At 46.0% G+C, this 14,138-nt stretch overlaps 1 protein-coding gene across 4 annotated transcripts in view; it reads left to right on the top strand.

Moving 5' to 3' along the window:
• Positions 1-1,008: 1,008 nt before the first annotated feature.
• Positions 1,009-14,138, top strand: part of MYLK (myosin light chain kinase) — a 199,522-nt gene continuing 186,392 nt past the window's right edge. For all 4 annotated transcript variants that reach the window (XM_031454585.2, XM_064494510.1, XM_064494515.1 and 1 more), the window contains exon 1: positions 1,009-1,168. The gene's annotated coding sequence lies outside the window, so the exon portion shown is untranslated. The remainder of the gene's footprint in view (positions 1,169-14,138) is intronic.

The following is a 14,138-nucleotide window of genomic DNA, read 5'->3' on the forward strand; positions in this document are numbered from 1 at the left end:
GGTTCAGATGGGGCCAGCACTCTTGGGATCAGCTTCTGCCAAAGCTCCCTGTCCAGGTGGAAAAGAACATGTAGCCACGGGACTGACTGATTGAGGATTCCAGCCCATCCCACCTCTTCTCTGAGGGCCCAGTCACTCCCATTTCCTCTTCAAAGTGTGGGGGACCACCACCCTAGATGGAGCGTCCACCTCTAGCTCTCCTGTGTGACTGAAGGCATGCATAAGGACCTTTCCGTCTGCAAGTCTCTCTGTTGAAATTCTGTTGCGAGAGCTTGACTTCCTTTGGGTTTACAAAGAATCCTTTCCTGGAAGGACAGCACATTATCAGAAGTAACTCACTTGTACATTGAGATAATGGAGTTACTACTTAACATAAGTATTTGTTTCCCTTTTAAGAAGTATATGAGGTTTGCTGCTGGAGGGAAACAGGTTTCTGATGGCAGGGTGAGGGGTGAACTTCAGGAGCCTGGCCGAGGCCGAGGGGTGGGCCCTGTGGGCTGGCTGCCTGGGTGTGGGTTCTTGGGGCGGGAGGTGGGATGTGGGCTGGGTCCTGGGACAGTTGTGGGTGGGGACTCACTCATTCCTGAGGACAGGCTTATCCAGGCATGGATATTTTCTTCCTGTCCTGTCAGCAACTCCTTCCTCTGGTCATGTCACCAAAGCCAGGCCCTTGACTGCCCAGGAGCCAGCTCCCTCCAGAGGCCCCAACAGCTTCCTGAGTACCCTGCCCAGTGGGCTTCCTCCCTCACCCTGCCAGGGCCTCTCAGCAGCTCCACCCTCCTGGATTCTCTAGCATCTGTCTTCTGTGGAGGAAGGAGGCACCTTGTTCTGGTTCTCCTCCTAACTATTGTTCCTGAACTCTAAATCTGTAACCCCCACACTCGGTCATAAAGGCAACTATTGTCCCTGGGACATTTCCACCAGCCTCTCTGAGGGATGTGCTCCTCCCGCCACTTCTGCTCTGTGAGTTGGTCCCTGACTCGGCTTTCCTGTCCTCCTTCCCTCCAGGCACCTGCCAGGTGGCTGCCAAATCGGCCACCCCTGCTGCAGTTCAGAACAGCTCCAGGAACGTCCCAGCTGAGGGCACCCCACAGGGAGGCGGACCTCCAGGTCACCTTTCCTTGTCCTCCCAGCCCAGTTGCCACAACAAACAGCAGAGGAGACACTGGTGAGTGGGCAGAGTTTAAACTATGCTGCTGACCCTCCCCCCTCAGTCCACCCGAGGAGCTGCCGGGAGGGAACTGTGCATCTTCCTGGGTGGCTGGGAGGGACCAGTGCCCCCAAGGTGAGGTGACACCTGGCCAGGTGCCTGGGCAGGTGGGGGTGAAGTCAGCATGCTTTAGCATGATCTGTTGACCTTGGCTTGGCTGTTCAGGATTCTAGAACTGGTGAAGTCAGTGGGAGCCACTGATAGAGCCAGCGAGAAAACAAGCTTGATTGACCTCCTGCTGGGTGCTCTGGCCTCTGCTAGAAACTGTTCACACTGCTAACCATGGTGCTCCGTCTTCCAAACTGCCCCGGACTTTCTCCCCTGCTGCTCCAGGAGGCTGCTCTGGTTTTGATTTCCCTTTGACTCTGTGGTTCCTTGGCAAGCAGCCATCATCGGGGTCGGAGCGCAGGTAGAACTCTGTGTTAATGTGAGCCCAGCTGTTCCAGGTCCTGACCAAGAACACCCATCCACGTGCACAGACGTGGTCATCTCCACTCTGTTCGGTGCGAAGTCCCACCTGAGAATAACAGAGTGAGTCTGTTTAAATGGTGCCTTCTTTGGGCAGCTATACAATGGTGAATAATATTTCAAATAATGTTATTTGAAATAGATTTGAAATAGTATGTCAAACATGTGGGTGATCTTTTGGGATTTCTTATGTGTGATTTGGGGGGATCCATTGCTTTCTGCAGCTTTAGCCAGTGAGGGAGATGGATTTTCCTTTGGCACCATGCTGACCGTCATGTTTATAGCTCTGCAGGGAACCTCAGCCAGTGTCAGCCTGAGGGCAGTCTGTTCACTGTCAGTGCAAAGGAGGCTGATGGGGCCACACCCACTTCCGGTGAAGCAAAGAAAGTGAGAAGGAAGAAGAGGGGAAAGAGGAATTAGTGAAGGGAACTGTGGCCTGTGATTTTATAGCACTGACTCTGTCCCTCCGTGGTTCTAAAGCTGCTTTGAACTATGACCCCATCACTGCAGTCAGTGAGTGATCTCTTAGACTACTTGGAAAGACAAAACTAAGTATGTAAGTGCTCCTCTTTTGATAAGAAAATAAATCCTGTAACTTTAAAAGGAATTTTAAAAAATGACTGTGAAATTGGACTCTAATGTGGCTGATAAAGGAAAAAAATAGTGGTGTCCTACCCCTGCCTGGAAGAAAATCCAGAACCTGTGGCTGAGATGGGAGGCATTATTTTTGGACTCAGGGGAGGCTGGATCAAAGCAAACACACTGTATGTCTGAGCATGGCTCCTGTAAAAGGCAAAGCCCTGAAGCCATGATGTGGTGAAGCAGCAGAAGCAGACAATCAAATGATGGAAAAATGAATGTGAGTCTCTTTATTTTAAGGGCAGGTGTACCTCGGCTAAAATCAAGCTGAAGGCAGAGCCTTGGTGCTAAGGAGTGGGCTATTCAGGAAGCCCTTTCTGTGTAGTTACCATCTTGAGGCTCATGACAGGGAGGTTTGCAATGAGGAAAAGAGGACAAACTTCTGTTGTAAAACCTATAGCGGACAGGACTGCAGAAATCATCTAGTACTCTTTTCCCTGCTGGGTGAGGAAATGGGGCCTCACGAGCACAGCCATGAACCTGGTATGTACAGAGACCATCCAGAACTCAGTGCCCTTCTCCGGGGCCCCCAAAAATCTGAGCCAGCTGGCCCCTGATGGATGATGCAGGGACCTTCAGCAAGCATAAACGTTCCTTGCTAGACTTCTTAAAAGGGCAAGAAATCTTTTAATTCTTATGAGCATTTTTTTAAAGATGCCTGTGGAAAATCTTATATCTGAATTTCATGACCTTATTGAAGATGTCCGTTCTGGTTTTGCTAAAATAACTTTGAACAATGAACTGTGATGCTTTATCACATCAGGTTGTGTTTACAGATGCTTCATTGTGATTCTTTTCTAATGAAAGCACATGTGTTTTAGAGAGCTTTATGTTGCTTGATATATAACTTGTAACTAAGTATGGGGCTTGATCATATTTCTTTAAAAGTTGGGCATTAGGGCCTTGATCAATATTGTAACCACCTCGTATACTATGTTTTTATGAGAGATTCAGTCCCCTTCCTGAGAAAAGAATGTAACCTATGTCAGTGTGGCTAACATTGATCTGATTAATGTATCAGACATGAAATCTGTTCATTCAACATACACTCCTGGAGTGATGAAAGAGGCAAAGTCCTGGCTTGGTGTAATTTTCATTCTAGTGAGAGAGGAAGACAGAAATGACTGATACTGATTTTAACTTGGAGAAAAATGAGCAGAGTTCATGAGATGGAGAGATTGGGGTGGAGGGTTATTTCATATAGGATCATCAAGTAGTCAAGGAAGTCCTCTTTATGGAGGTAAAATGTAAGCAGAGAACAGAATGAAGTTATGGTGTGAGTCTTGAGAAATCTGGAGGAAGAGCTCTATTCAAGGCAGAGGAACTGGCTATTGCAAAGACCCTGAGGCATGAATGAACTTGGTGTGGATGCAGGAACAGCAAGTAGGCCAACAAGCGGAGAGTGGAGGGTGAGACACAGCACAACAGCAGGGGAGTTGGGACAATAGGCAGGGCTGGGTGAGGCAGGGCCTTACAGGTCGTGATGAGGAGTTGGGTTTTATTCTGTGTGTAATGGAGGGTGCTGAGTGGGGGAGTATCATGATCTGACTGCTGTGTGGAGAACTGACTATAGGGAGACATGCATGGAGCTAGGGAGGCAGTTAAGAGACTGCTGTGGTGGTCTGAGAGTGAGATGCTGGTGGCTTAGAGGTGGGAGGAGTGATCTGATTTTTCTCATAGAACCAATGAGAGTTGCTGATGGATTGGAATGGAATGTGAGAGTGAGTGAGTGAGTGGTGACTCCTAGGCCTGAGCGTTTGGATGGATGATGGAGTCTTTTGCCTGGGCGGGAAGTGCTGCAGGAGGAGCACACTTGGTGGGAGACAATGGAGAAATCTTGTTATATCTTGTTAGATAAACCAGTGGAGATGTGGCATGGGCAGTTGTAAAACTGCAGGTTAGTGAAGAGGTCGGGATAGGGAATGTGTTTGGGAATCTCTGGCCTCTAGAGGGTATATAAAACCATGGGACTAGAGTTGATCCCCTTGGGAGTGAGCACACCCATCATGTAGAGACCAGGAAGAGGAAGTAGGAGGAAAAAGAGGAGAGTGCAGGATCCAAGAAACCAAGAGAAGAAAGTCTTCCCAGAAGGAGGGGTGATTAACGGTGCCAACACAGCTGGGAGCATTCAAATACGTTATCAGCTGGGAATAGTGTCCTCTTGATGATTTCCTGGTTTCTTTCAAGCTCCTGGGCTTTGTCTTCCCTCGTTGGACTGGGAACTCACTGAAGCCAGGGATTAGTTCAGTGTTGTTCTGCTTGTACTTGGAGCCTCTCAAAGTGTCACTTAATTGCGTACTAGCAAAGCTTTGCTATGTGGACGTTGAGGCCTGAGGGGACACTTCCGTGTAGCAACTACTTTTGGGGTTGTCCGGCACTGGGGCTCTGGGGACAGTGTTGATGAGGAAGGGGCAGGACTAGTCCCACTCTAGGCAAAGAGGCTAGTAATAGCCCAGCTCCGAGTAAGAAGAATTGGGTGGCATAGGAGAGGACAGATGGGAGGAGCAGGAAGGAAACACAGAAGTATCAGATTCTTGACTTAGGAAACTATCAGCCCCTTAAATGTAGTCATATAGCTCAAAGCTGAGGAAGAGGGCACTGAAGGGTCAGGATGAGCTCTTTGAATGGCCATAGATTGATGTATCAGTTGAATAAACTCGTTATGCTTGCCGCACGACAGGCCAATGAAGCAGGAGACAAGGTGTTAGGGCAAGGAATAGTGACTTTATTCGGAAAGCCAGCAGACTGAGAGAATGGCAGACTAATGTCTTGGAGAACCATCCTGCTTCAGTCAGAATACAAGCTCCTTTTATACAAAAAAAACAGGGGAGTGGGTGTGGTTGGTTGTCGCAAACTTCCTGCTGTAGGAATTGTATGTTCTTGCAGCCGTCCATGTGGGTCAGGCCATGGTGTCCCTGTAAACCTCCAACTAAACAAAGGTTATTCTCTATTTTGCAACTTGCTATCTCTACATAAGCACAGGAGTGCTAACATCCTTAAAGGTCAGAGCCCGGAGAATAGGCTCTCCTGTATATTCCAGGCCAAAGGCAACACTGTTTCACAAAAGGTGCAGAGCTAGCAAGACTAAGCCTAGGAAACAGGGCACAGTAGTTAAAACTAAAGGAACAGATCCAATGTAGAGTCAGATTTGTTCTCCTCTATTACAGATTCTCTCCCTTCCATCTCTGTTGTGGCTGAAGAAGGATAGATGGAGGAGCCTCTCATGGCTTTTCTTGGTGGAACCAGACTCAGAACTGCCAGTTCAAGTCCTGACAAAGAGCAGAGTTCCAATGGCCCCTGTGTGTGGGGAAGCATTCTATGGGCAGTGCGTCAACACAGTCAGGGCCACTTTCGTTGACTAGGTTCCACTGATCTGCACCTATGGAGGATACCAGGTATGAAGGTCTAGCCATCTCTGACTGGGGGCAGTGTCCATGATGGAACAGACTCAAAAGTCCCTAAGGGCTGGACACACTAGGAGTTAATCTGTGTAGGGAGAGAAATGAAGTTTCCGGCAATTGGGAGTCTGAGACAAGATTTGCATTCTGTCCTGTCTCCTACACAGACATAGTGAAACCAGAGGATCCGTGGGATCATAGGAAAAGGTAGGGGCACTGTGAGAACTTGAAAGAGATGGGAGGCCATCCTAATGAGGCAGGACCAGAAGTTGAGAGCCCTCTACAACACAAGGGAGACTCTGGGTGTGGGATGAGTATTTAAGCTGAAAATAAGCCTGCCAGCCAAGGATCCATCCTCTGGAGTTATCCTGGGAATCTAATTACTAAACTTCTCTGGGTGATCCCTGATCATGGGGCCCAATTAAAGCCCAAGCATACTGCTGAAACTATGTTAAGATAAAAGCTGTTTTTGTTCATTTGATATCCATTAAAGCCATCACAGATTAATCATTCTCAAAAGAAAGAAAACTATGCCACAAAATTCTGCAAGTAACTTATGACCAGATGTTGAGGTCTTGGGATACCCAGTCATGTTTTAAAATATTGTAAGGAATCTTTAGACAGTAAAATCTAAAAATAAACCCCCCAAATTAAAAAGATGAATAAGAGAAAAGCATTGTAATTCAAGAGATTTATTGGCTTATTTATTTGTAATTATTCTTAAAAAGAATCATGTTATAATTAAATAACAGATGCTGAGGCCTAGATGTAGCCAGTTTCGTGGTGGAGAGCAAGGTAATTATAAAGTGCAAGAAAGTACCCAAGGGAGGAAGTGATGAAAATCATTGATAGCTTATCTGAATGGTCAGTGGGTTTGTGTGAGCTAGATTTTATCATGTGCATGAATCCTTGATCTGAACATAAGTGACAGTGGCAGAGGCAGGGGTAAAGCTCATGTCCCACTGATTCATTGTGCCTGAGGAAGATTTGTAACCACTGACAGCTTCCGTATCAGTGGGCCTCCTACTAAGCTGCCTGGGGTGAGTTGAAATTGCATTTCATAACGTTGCCTCAACTGTGCTCCTGTCTTTCTAGTGCCAGAGATGAGTCTGGAGCACGTACATGGCAGTATTTGCATTTCCCTGCCCTGTTCACACAGCTGTCTTCTTGGATCTCGGCTTGCTCTGGGTTACAGTGTTAGTGGTTTTAACCAGATTTCCCAGCAGGACATGGGTGTTCTTACCTCTTCTTCCCAACTATGCCATCTGGTGTCTGCTGCTGTTCAGCTGTTTCACGTCCCATAGGTCACGCATCTCGACCTTCTGGGGTAGGGGTTTAACATGAGAGGCCCTCCCACTGCTCTCAGTAAAGGGTGAGTGGAGAGCAAAGGGCATCCCAGGATGAGAGTAGAACTCGCAGGGCTCTTGGCCACAAAGCAAATGAAGGTAGAAGCTTGTCAAGGATTGTGTACAATTCAAGGTATCTGATGCTATAGACAAGAGGCTAGCTTTAAAGAAGGGGCTACCTGGTCTGGTGGGAGAAGTGAGTAGAGTGGGAGGAGAGACTGTGGTCTGTGCATCTCTGACAAGGGCACTTGAAAGGAGGACCTTCAAGTTCAAAAGATGTCTCCCCTCAAAAAAAGCTTTGGAAGGACCTCAGATGAATGAAACTTTCAATTAAAATCAAGAAGATGGAAATCAAAATGAATAAATAAGGTAATTAAATAAGGAAAAATTCTTCACTCAGAATTTCTAAAAAATGAGCTAATCTGGACAGAATGTGATAGAATCAATGACAATTTAAGATCTTTACTGTGGTGGTGGGGTGTTATTTTGCCACCATCTCTTCCCCAGAAGGTGGGGATACTTTGTCATTAATAACTAGGGAGGGTCTGAGATTTCACCAACTGGCAAGCTAACAAGTTAGCTGCCAGTTTCATGAATGCTGGCAGACAGTGAGCTCTGTGGGTTAGGGACAGGACTTTATGATTCACAGCACTGGCAGTGACCAGAGTACCAGCATTTTCTCGCACTGGTTCTTTGAGCGCCAGTCTCCATAGGTGACACAGAGGGCCAGGTGGCAGCTGCACACACAGTGGAGAGAAATCCTGAGCTGAGGGAATGCAAACCTTTTATAATGCACAGTACACATGCCTGCACTTAGCTCCAAAGGGAGATACTATCTCTCTCTTCCAAGGTTACTGAAGATACAAATATTCTTGAAAAGATAGTCTGGAGCAAAAGCAGTCAGTGCCTCTGCTTGCAGGATGTGCAGAAATGTGAGAGTCCCACGGAGAATGGCTCCTAACTGCTCCATCTGTATAAAGGGAAAGGAAGCTAGTGTGTATTACCAGGCACTGACCAGGAGACTTCTCGCTTCTTACCTCATCAAAGCTCTGACATGATACTGTTATTTTATCAGTAAGGAAGCTGGTTAGCAATGGAGTATCAGCTGCAGGATTTGTGTCTGTATTGCATACTTCTCAGATGCTAAGCATTGTGCTAAGAAATAGCTGAAATGTAACTAGCTGCTCATTGGGTGCTGGGCACAGCTCTAAGAGTTCTCTACAAACTGACTTATCCATTTTTCATAACTAAGATTATCAGGAGCTGCAGAGGAAACTGCAGTAGAGGCATGGTGAATGATGGTGCCGAGATTCAAACCTGTGGTTTAACGACTGTGCTCCTGTGTTCTTTCTTCAGTCCTCAGGGGCACACCAAGGGGGTCCTGGTGAAACTAGTGTGTGCCCAAAGGATATGGAAGGGTTTGGAAACCATGGCAGGTAGGAATAGTTGAAAGGGCCAAGTGTGTTCCCTCTGCAGAAGGATAAACGGTGATTGTCTTCAGATGCTTGTAAGCATGTCTTGTAGAAAGGTAGCATTTATGTGACTCCAGGGCCCAGAATTGGATCCAGTTAGGGGGAGGCATATCATGGCTCAGCAGACCCTGCTGAACTCAGTGATTAGAACGCCCTCCCCTGCCACCCCTTCCTGTCCCCTCTCTGAGAATTTTCCCTTGTCAGACATACCCAGAGAGGTTTCCTGCATGAGTGGGATTGGGGAGAGACCTAAACTGGGAACCCAGGCTGCCCTAAGGGGGCTGGAAGAGTTAGTCTCAACTGTATCCGTAGTCCCGCAGCTCCCCACATTCTCGTGGAGGGACTCACCAGGAGCCTGGCTAAGTCCTGCCTCTACCCCTGATGGGTTTGGTTCCATCCCTGTAATCCCCAGCCTCATCACCTGACCAGGTCCTGGCAGTTGTCCACATACATCAGTCCCAAAGTTGCCCAGTTTCAGACAGAACAGGATTCCTTTACTGGGTGGGAGGTTGAGTCAGAAGATCTCCATGGTCTCTTAATTGTATCTGTGGTTCTGTGATTTACTCTTTCCTTGTCAAATAGCCCACGCTGTAAAAAGCAAGTCGGACCAGGTGATTGATGTCCAGCGTTGCTCTGTAAGGACCTGGCTGTGAACCTGTGGTCACACCCCTAGTCTTGGGCAGCTCCAGTCCTGAGTGGAGCAGACCTGGTCCACATGTAGGTACAGGGAGGAATTTGGAGGAATTTGGGACGTTGGTGAGTAATAGGGGTGGTGGCAACTGGTTTAATGGCATCTGTTCCCCTCAGCCAGAAACATCTTCTGTCAGAGGCTGGAGACACCCTCAACGTGATCTCAATTAGCCTGTGCATACTTTTTACAGAATTACATTCTCATCAAAGGGTTTTGGAGAGCGATGTTTATCCCAGTGTAAAGGGCATGATCAGGATCTGATCTCTGATCCTGAAATAATGTCTCTGCTATCCCAAATGTCAGGAGTAACTAAAAATACACTTAAAACTCTGAGGAATTCTTGGTTTATTGGACCCATCTCTTTTTTTCTATCAACCTCCCTCCAGAAGGCAAGAGAGTGAAAAAGTGAGCCAAAAAGCTTTAATTATCTAGTTTGCTAACATTACTGCTTCTGCGCCACTGATACTAAGTCTGTACAGCATTGCATTTCAATCACAGAGCTAAGAGCAACCTCTGCAAACCTGGGCCTTTGTCCTGCTGCTTGTTGAGGCCAGTGTTCTGTTTTCTACCCCATTCCACAGGCTTCTTAAATTCTCAAACCCGCTGTGGCTCCGGAAATTATCTGTCTATGGGATGTCCATGCTTTTGGAAAGTCCCTGCGCTTGTGTGCTTATCCTCAGTTCCACTCCTCCAAATCATCGTGGCCATTTGTGGTTGAGTCCTGGCATGTACCCATCATCCGAGAAACCTGGATTTGGCAGGAGCATTTTGCCATGTTTCTATCACTGACATAAATGAAATCTGTCAGTTTCTATCATTGACATCAGTGGAGAAGGAAGAGGAAGTCTGGTTAGTTTTTTAATTTTTCTTCTTTCATACACAAATTTACTTTTCCCTTTTATACCTAAGGGCCTTTTTCTGGCCCATCAAATGTACCTTCAATTTCAGTTTAGTTCTGCGGGCTGTGACCTTTTACCTGGCTTACTGTTGACACAGTCACCTATTAGCTGGCTTATTTAGCACCCAAATAATGCTATTGCTATTGCTACTACCAGGTCACATTTATTGGTGTGCTGAGGGCTTCTACCTTCATAGCCTCTTGAGGCAAGTACTGTTACTCTCCTGCCCACTTTACAAGTGAGGACACAGGCTGAGAGATGAAGGAATTTGCTGAAGGTCCCACAGCAGAGCTGGGAATTGGAAGCCAGGCAGCCCCAGAGCTGTTTGATTTCATGCCGTCTTCGTACTGCCCACAGGCGCTCTGCTGTGCACACAAGTGTTCCCATTGATCCTCCTGGGCGTGTCCATCCTCAGCAAGTGTTTAATGAGAAGGGACGGTGCAGGACACTGCCATGAAGACACAAAGATGTACAAACCCGAGCACGCTGCAGCTGTGGAGACAGAGTCCCCGGTCAGAGCTCATGCTGGGCTGAGCGGGGACACTGTTCAGTGTGGTCTCAGCCTAGTGATAGTGTTGCTGTAAGCTAGAAATGCCTGGGGGCACTCCCCTGGGCCATGCCACTCGTGGTGGCCCCCACAGGCATTTCCCCTGACGGGAGCTAGTGTTGTGGCTTGACTGACCCTTGTGGTTCTTATTGAGATTGCAAGACACACCTCAGTAACAACCATCAGGGAACTTAGAAAAGACAAGGTTTATTACTCACAGGTCCTGGAGGGTGCAAGGCATCCTGGGGCCACACAACAAGGGGTGGGGAGTGGAAAGAGAGAGAGAGGGAGGAGAGCGAGTTGACCTGGGGTTTTGCTTTTGTTGGAATCGAGGGTGAGGTGCCTAGGGCTTCGAGTGTTCACTCTTAAATTGGTGAATTTAAAGCATAAGAGCAAGAATAAAAGTGCAAGAAGGGAAAAGCAGTCAGTCAAATGGTCAGTTATCTAGGTCAACCAGAGCTCCCTCTCTCAAAAAAAAGGGAACTTCACGGGTGTGGTGGCCTGGCTCTTTCTCTAATCCTATAGCTGGCAGTGTGTTTATTCCAAATGGATGCCTTTGAAGTGGAGGCCTCAGTAATCAAAAGCTAAGTGTCAGGTACTTACATTACAATTTTAAAAAAAAGCAAATTGTCAGGTACTTAGCTGCAGGTGCCTTTGTATGATATATTCCCTGATGTGTCTCTAGGATCTAGAATAGCACCTGGCAGGTAGTGAGCCTTCAAAACAATGTGATAAATGAAAGAGCTACTCATTAGACAAAGCCACGGACATTTTTACAAATAAAGAATACGTTAAACTCCAAAAAAGTGTGAGGGACAAAAACTGACATTAAGGACAGGCTTTTCAACTATATACAGTGAGTTGTGTGAAAAGCTCCATGTCTTGTCCTCATTTTTGTATTTTATCATGGAAACTGTCCTGGATGGGGCTTGTGAACCAGTGCCATAAATCCTGCCAAGAGGGCCTGAGAGAAGAGGGACCTTAAGGTTGGGGAAGGACTCAGCTGGGTAGAAAACACTTGGAGGCCTCCAGGGCTGCCCCCGCTGGCAGGATTATTGAGGAGAGAGCAGAGGCCCCATGTTTTGCTTGATAACAACAGTTGTTTTGAACTTCATGACCGCTTGGAGTTGGATCCTTCCCTCTCTTGGTCAATACTTGCCTCAATTCCCAAGTCTTGTCTAACCCGGTCAGATATCTATCTAAGTGCAAATCCCTTCAAACTGTGTGGGAACCCCTGGACCTGGCCCATACCTGAGCCCTGGTGCCAGATCAAGGAGCTCAAGATCAAACTGGGGCTGAGGAAAGAGAGCAAAATATTTGGGGAGCCATGAGGCCACCCCCAGGTTGTACATTGACAGAAATTAAGAGGACTTAGATTCGAGAGCCATAAAAATTTCAAGCACTTTGACTCAGTAATCGAAATTCTTGAACTGTATCTTGAGGAAGCATAATTTAGAGTGAAGGAAAAGTTATGTTTGTGAAATTGTGACTTGTGATGTTGTTTGTTTTAGTGAAATTGGAAGCAACCTAAATGGTAAATAACAGGGGCATGATTGAGTAAATTATGGTTTATCCACTTGACAGAATATTACAAAATCATTAAAAATGAGACTTAGAACGAGTGTTCCATAACCAGGAGAAAGTCTGTGGTTTGGCTTGAATAAAAGTATGAAGATGAAGGCAATGATAATGTGCATGTATAATTTTGTTTTAAAAAGTACATATATAGAAAAATACTGGTAAATATATAGAAAATGATAGTATTTATGTTAGGAAAAAAGTCATTTGCAATCACACTCTCAGCAAATATTGTTTATTTATGAACAATGACAAAAGAGGATGGAACAAGGGGACTAGGGTGAGTTTAAAGTTCATGTAAAAAGTCAGCAAGCAATGGAGAGGGTGTGGAGAAAAGGGAACCCTCCTACACTGTTGGTGGTAATGTAAACTGGTGCAGCCACTCTGGAGGACAGTATGGAGGTTCCTTAAAAAACTGAAAATAGACTTACCAGCAATCCCACTCCTGGGCATATATCCTGAAAAGACAAAAACGCTAATTAAAAAAGATATAAGAACCAAAGCGTTTATAGCAGAACTATTTACAATAGCCAAGACATGGGAACAACTCAAGGGGCCATCAATAGACTGTTGATTTGAGAAGCTGTGGTATATATACACAATGGAATACTATTCAGCCATAAAAAGAATGAAACATTGCCATTTGCAGCAACATGGATGGACCTAGAGATTATCATACTGAGTGAAGTAAGTCAGACAGAGAAAGACAAATGTGTCACTTATATGTTAAATCTAAAAAATAATGCAAATGAATCTATATACAAGACCGAAACAGACTCACAGACATAGAAAACACACTTACGATTACCAAAGGGGAAAGGGAGAGGTGAGGGATAAATTAGCAGTATGAGATTAACAGTTACAAACTACAATACATAAAATAGATAAGCAACAAGGATTTACTGTATAGCATAAGGAACTATGTTCAATATCTTGGAATAATCTATAATGGAAAATAATCTGAAAAAAAATATATAGCCATATCACCAGCGTCTCCTCACAGTTTCAGCTCAGAGGGGCTTCCATTCAACAGAGAAGCCAGAGAGGTATAGCTCACTCTGCACATGAACAGGTGGAGAAACGCTTCAGGGATGGCCGAAGTGAAGAGCTCTCTAGAGCTTTTGTAGATGTTTTGTCCTGTTGTTTGCGTATGGGGATAAGCTAGCTCTCTTTGGCTTTTCCTGGACTTAAGCAAGAAGTTATCTTCTGGCACTTAAATACTATTTCATTCCTCTAGTTGAGATGCTGTGGGGAGCGTGGGGGAAAGTACTGCCTCACCTAAGAGAGAGAAAGACTTGCCAGGAACCTGCAAAGATCAGGGGAGAGAGGACACCTGAGCAAGTATATGCTTGTGCCAAATTGCAGCTTCCCAGAACCTCACTTGGGCCTAGATCCAAGAGAGACAAAGCCGCTGAGGGGATGGAACCCAGCCTCTACTAATCGGTGTGCGGGGGAGCAGAGTTCTTCAGTATAATGTCCTGAATTTTTCTCCATCAGACACCGGACCCTGGGAAGTCCCAGGAGACTGTTTTCTCTAAGAAAAATCCTGAAATCGGGTAACCATAAAAAACCAGAGCGAGAATAAAACTGATTCTTACATTAAGCGTGAATGATAAATTATTCATTAGCACAATTAGAAGTACGTTACTCATTTAGTATATTTGGTGTAGATAAGCACATTCAGTACATTTTTGGCCTGATCCACCGCACCCGGAAAGACCTAGCTGGTTGGCCACTATGCCCACCGGATGGATGCTTCCGTACATTGTCCAGAAGAAAATGTTCTAACAACTAGGATGGCCATTTCAAAGCTTTGCAGTGATGGTAAACAACATACTTCTCTTCAGAGTCCTGTACCAGTCTTGTTACTGTGGGGGAGAGAGAACACTT

Source organism: Camelus dromedarius, chromosome 2, assembly GCF_036321535.1.
Source record: "Camelus dromedarius isolate mCamDro1 chromosome 2, mCamDro1.pat, whole genome shotgun sequence".
Lineage (NCBI taxonomy): Eukaryota > Metazoa > Chordata > Mammalia > Artiodactyla > Camelidae > Camelus > Camelus dromedarius.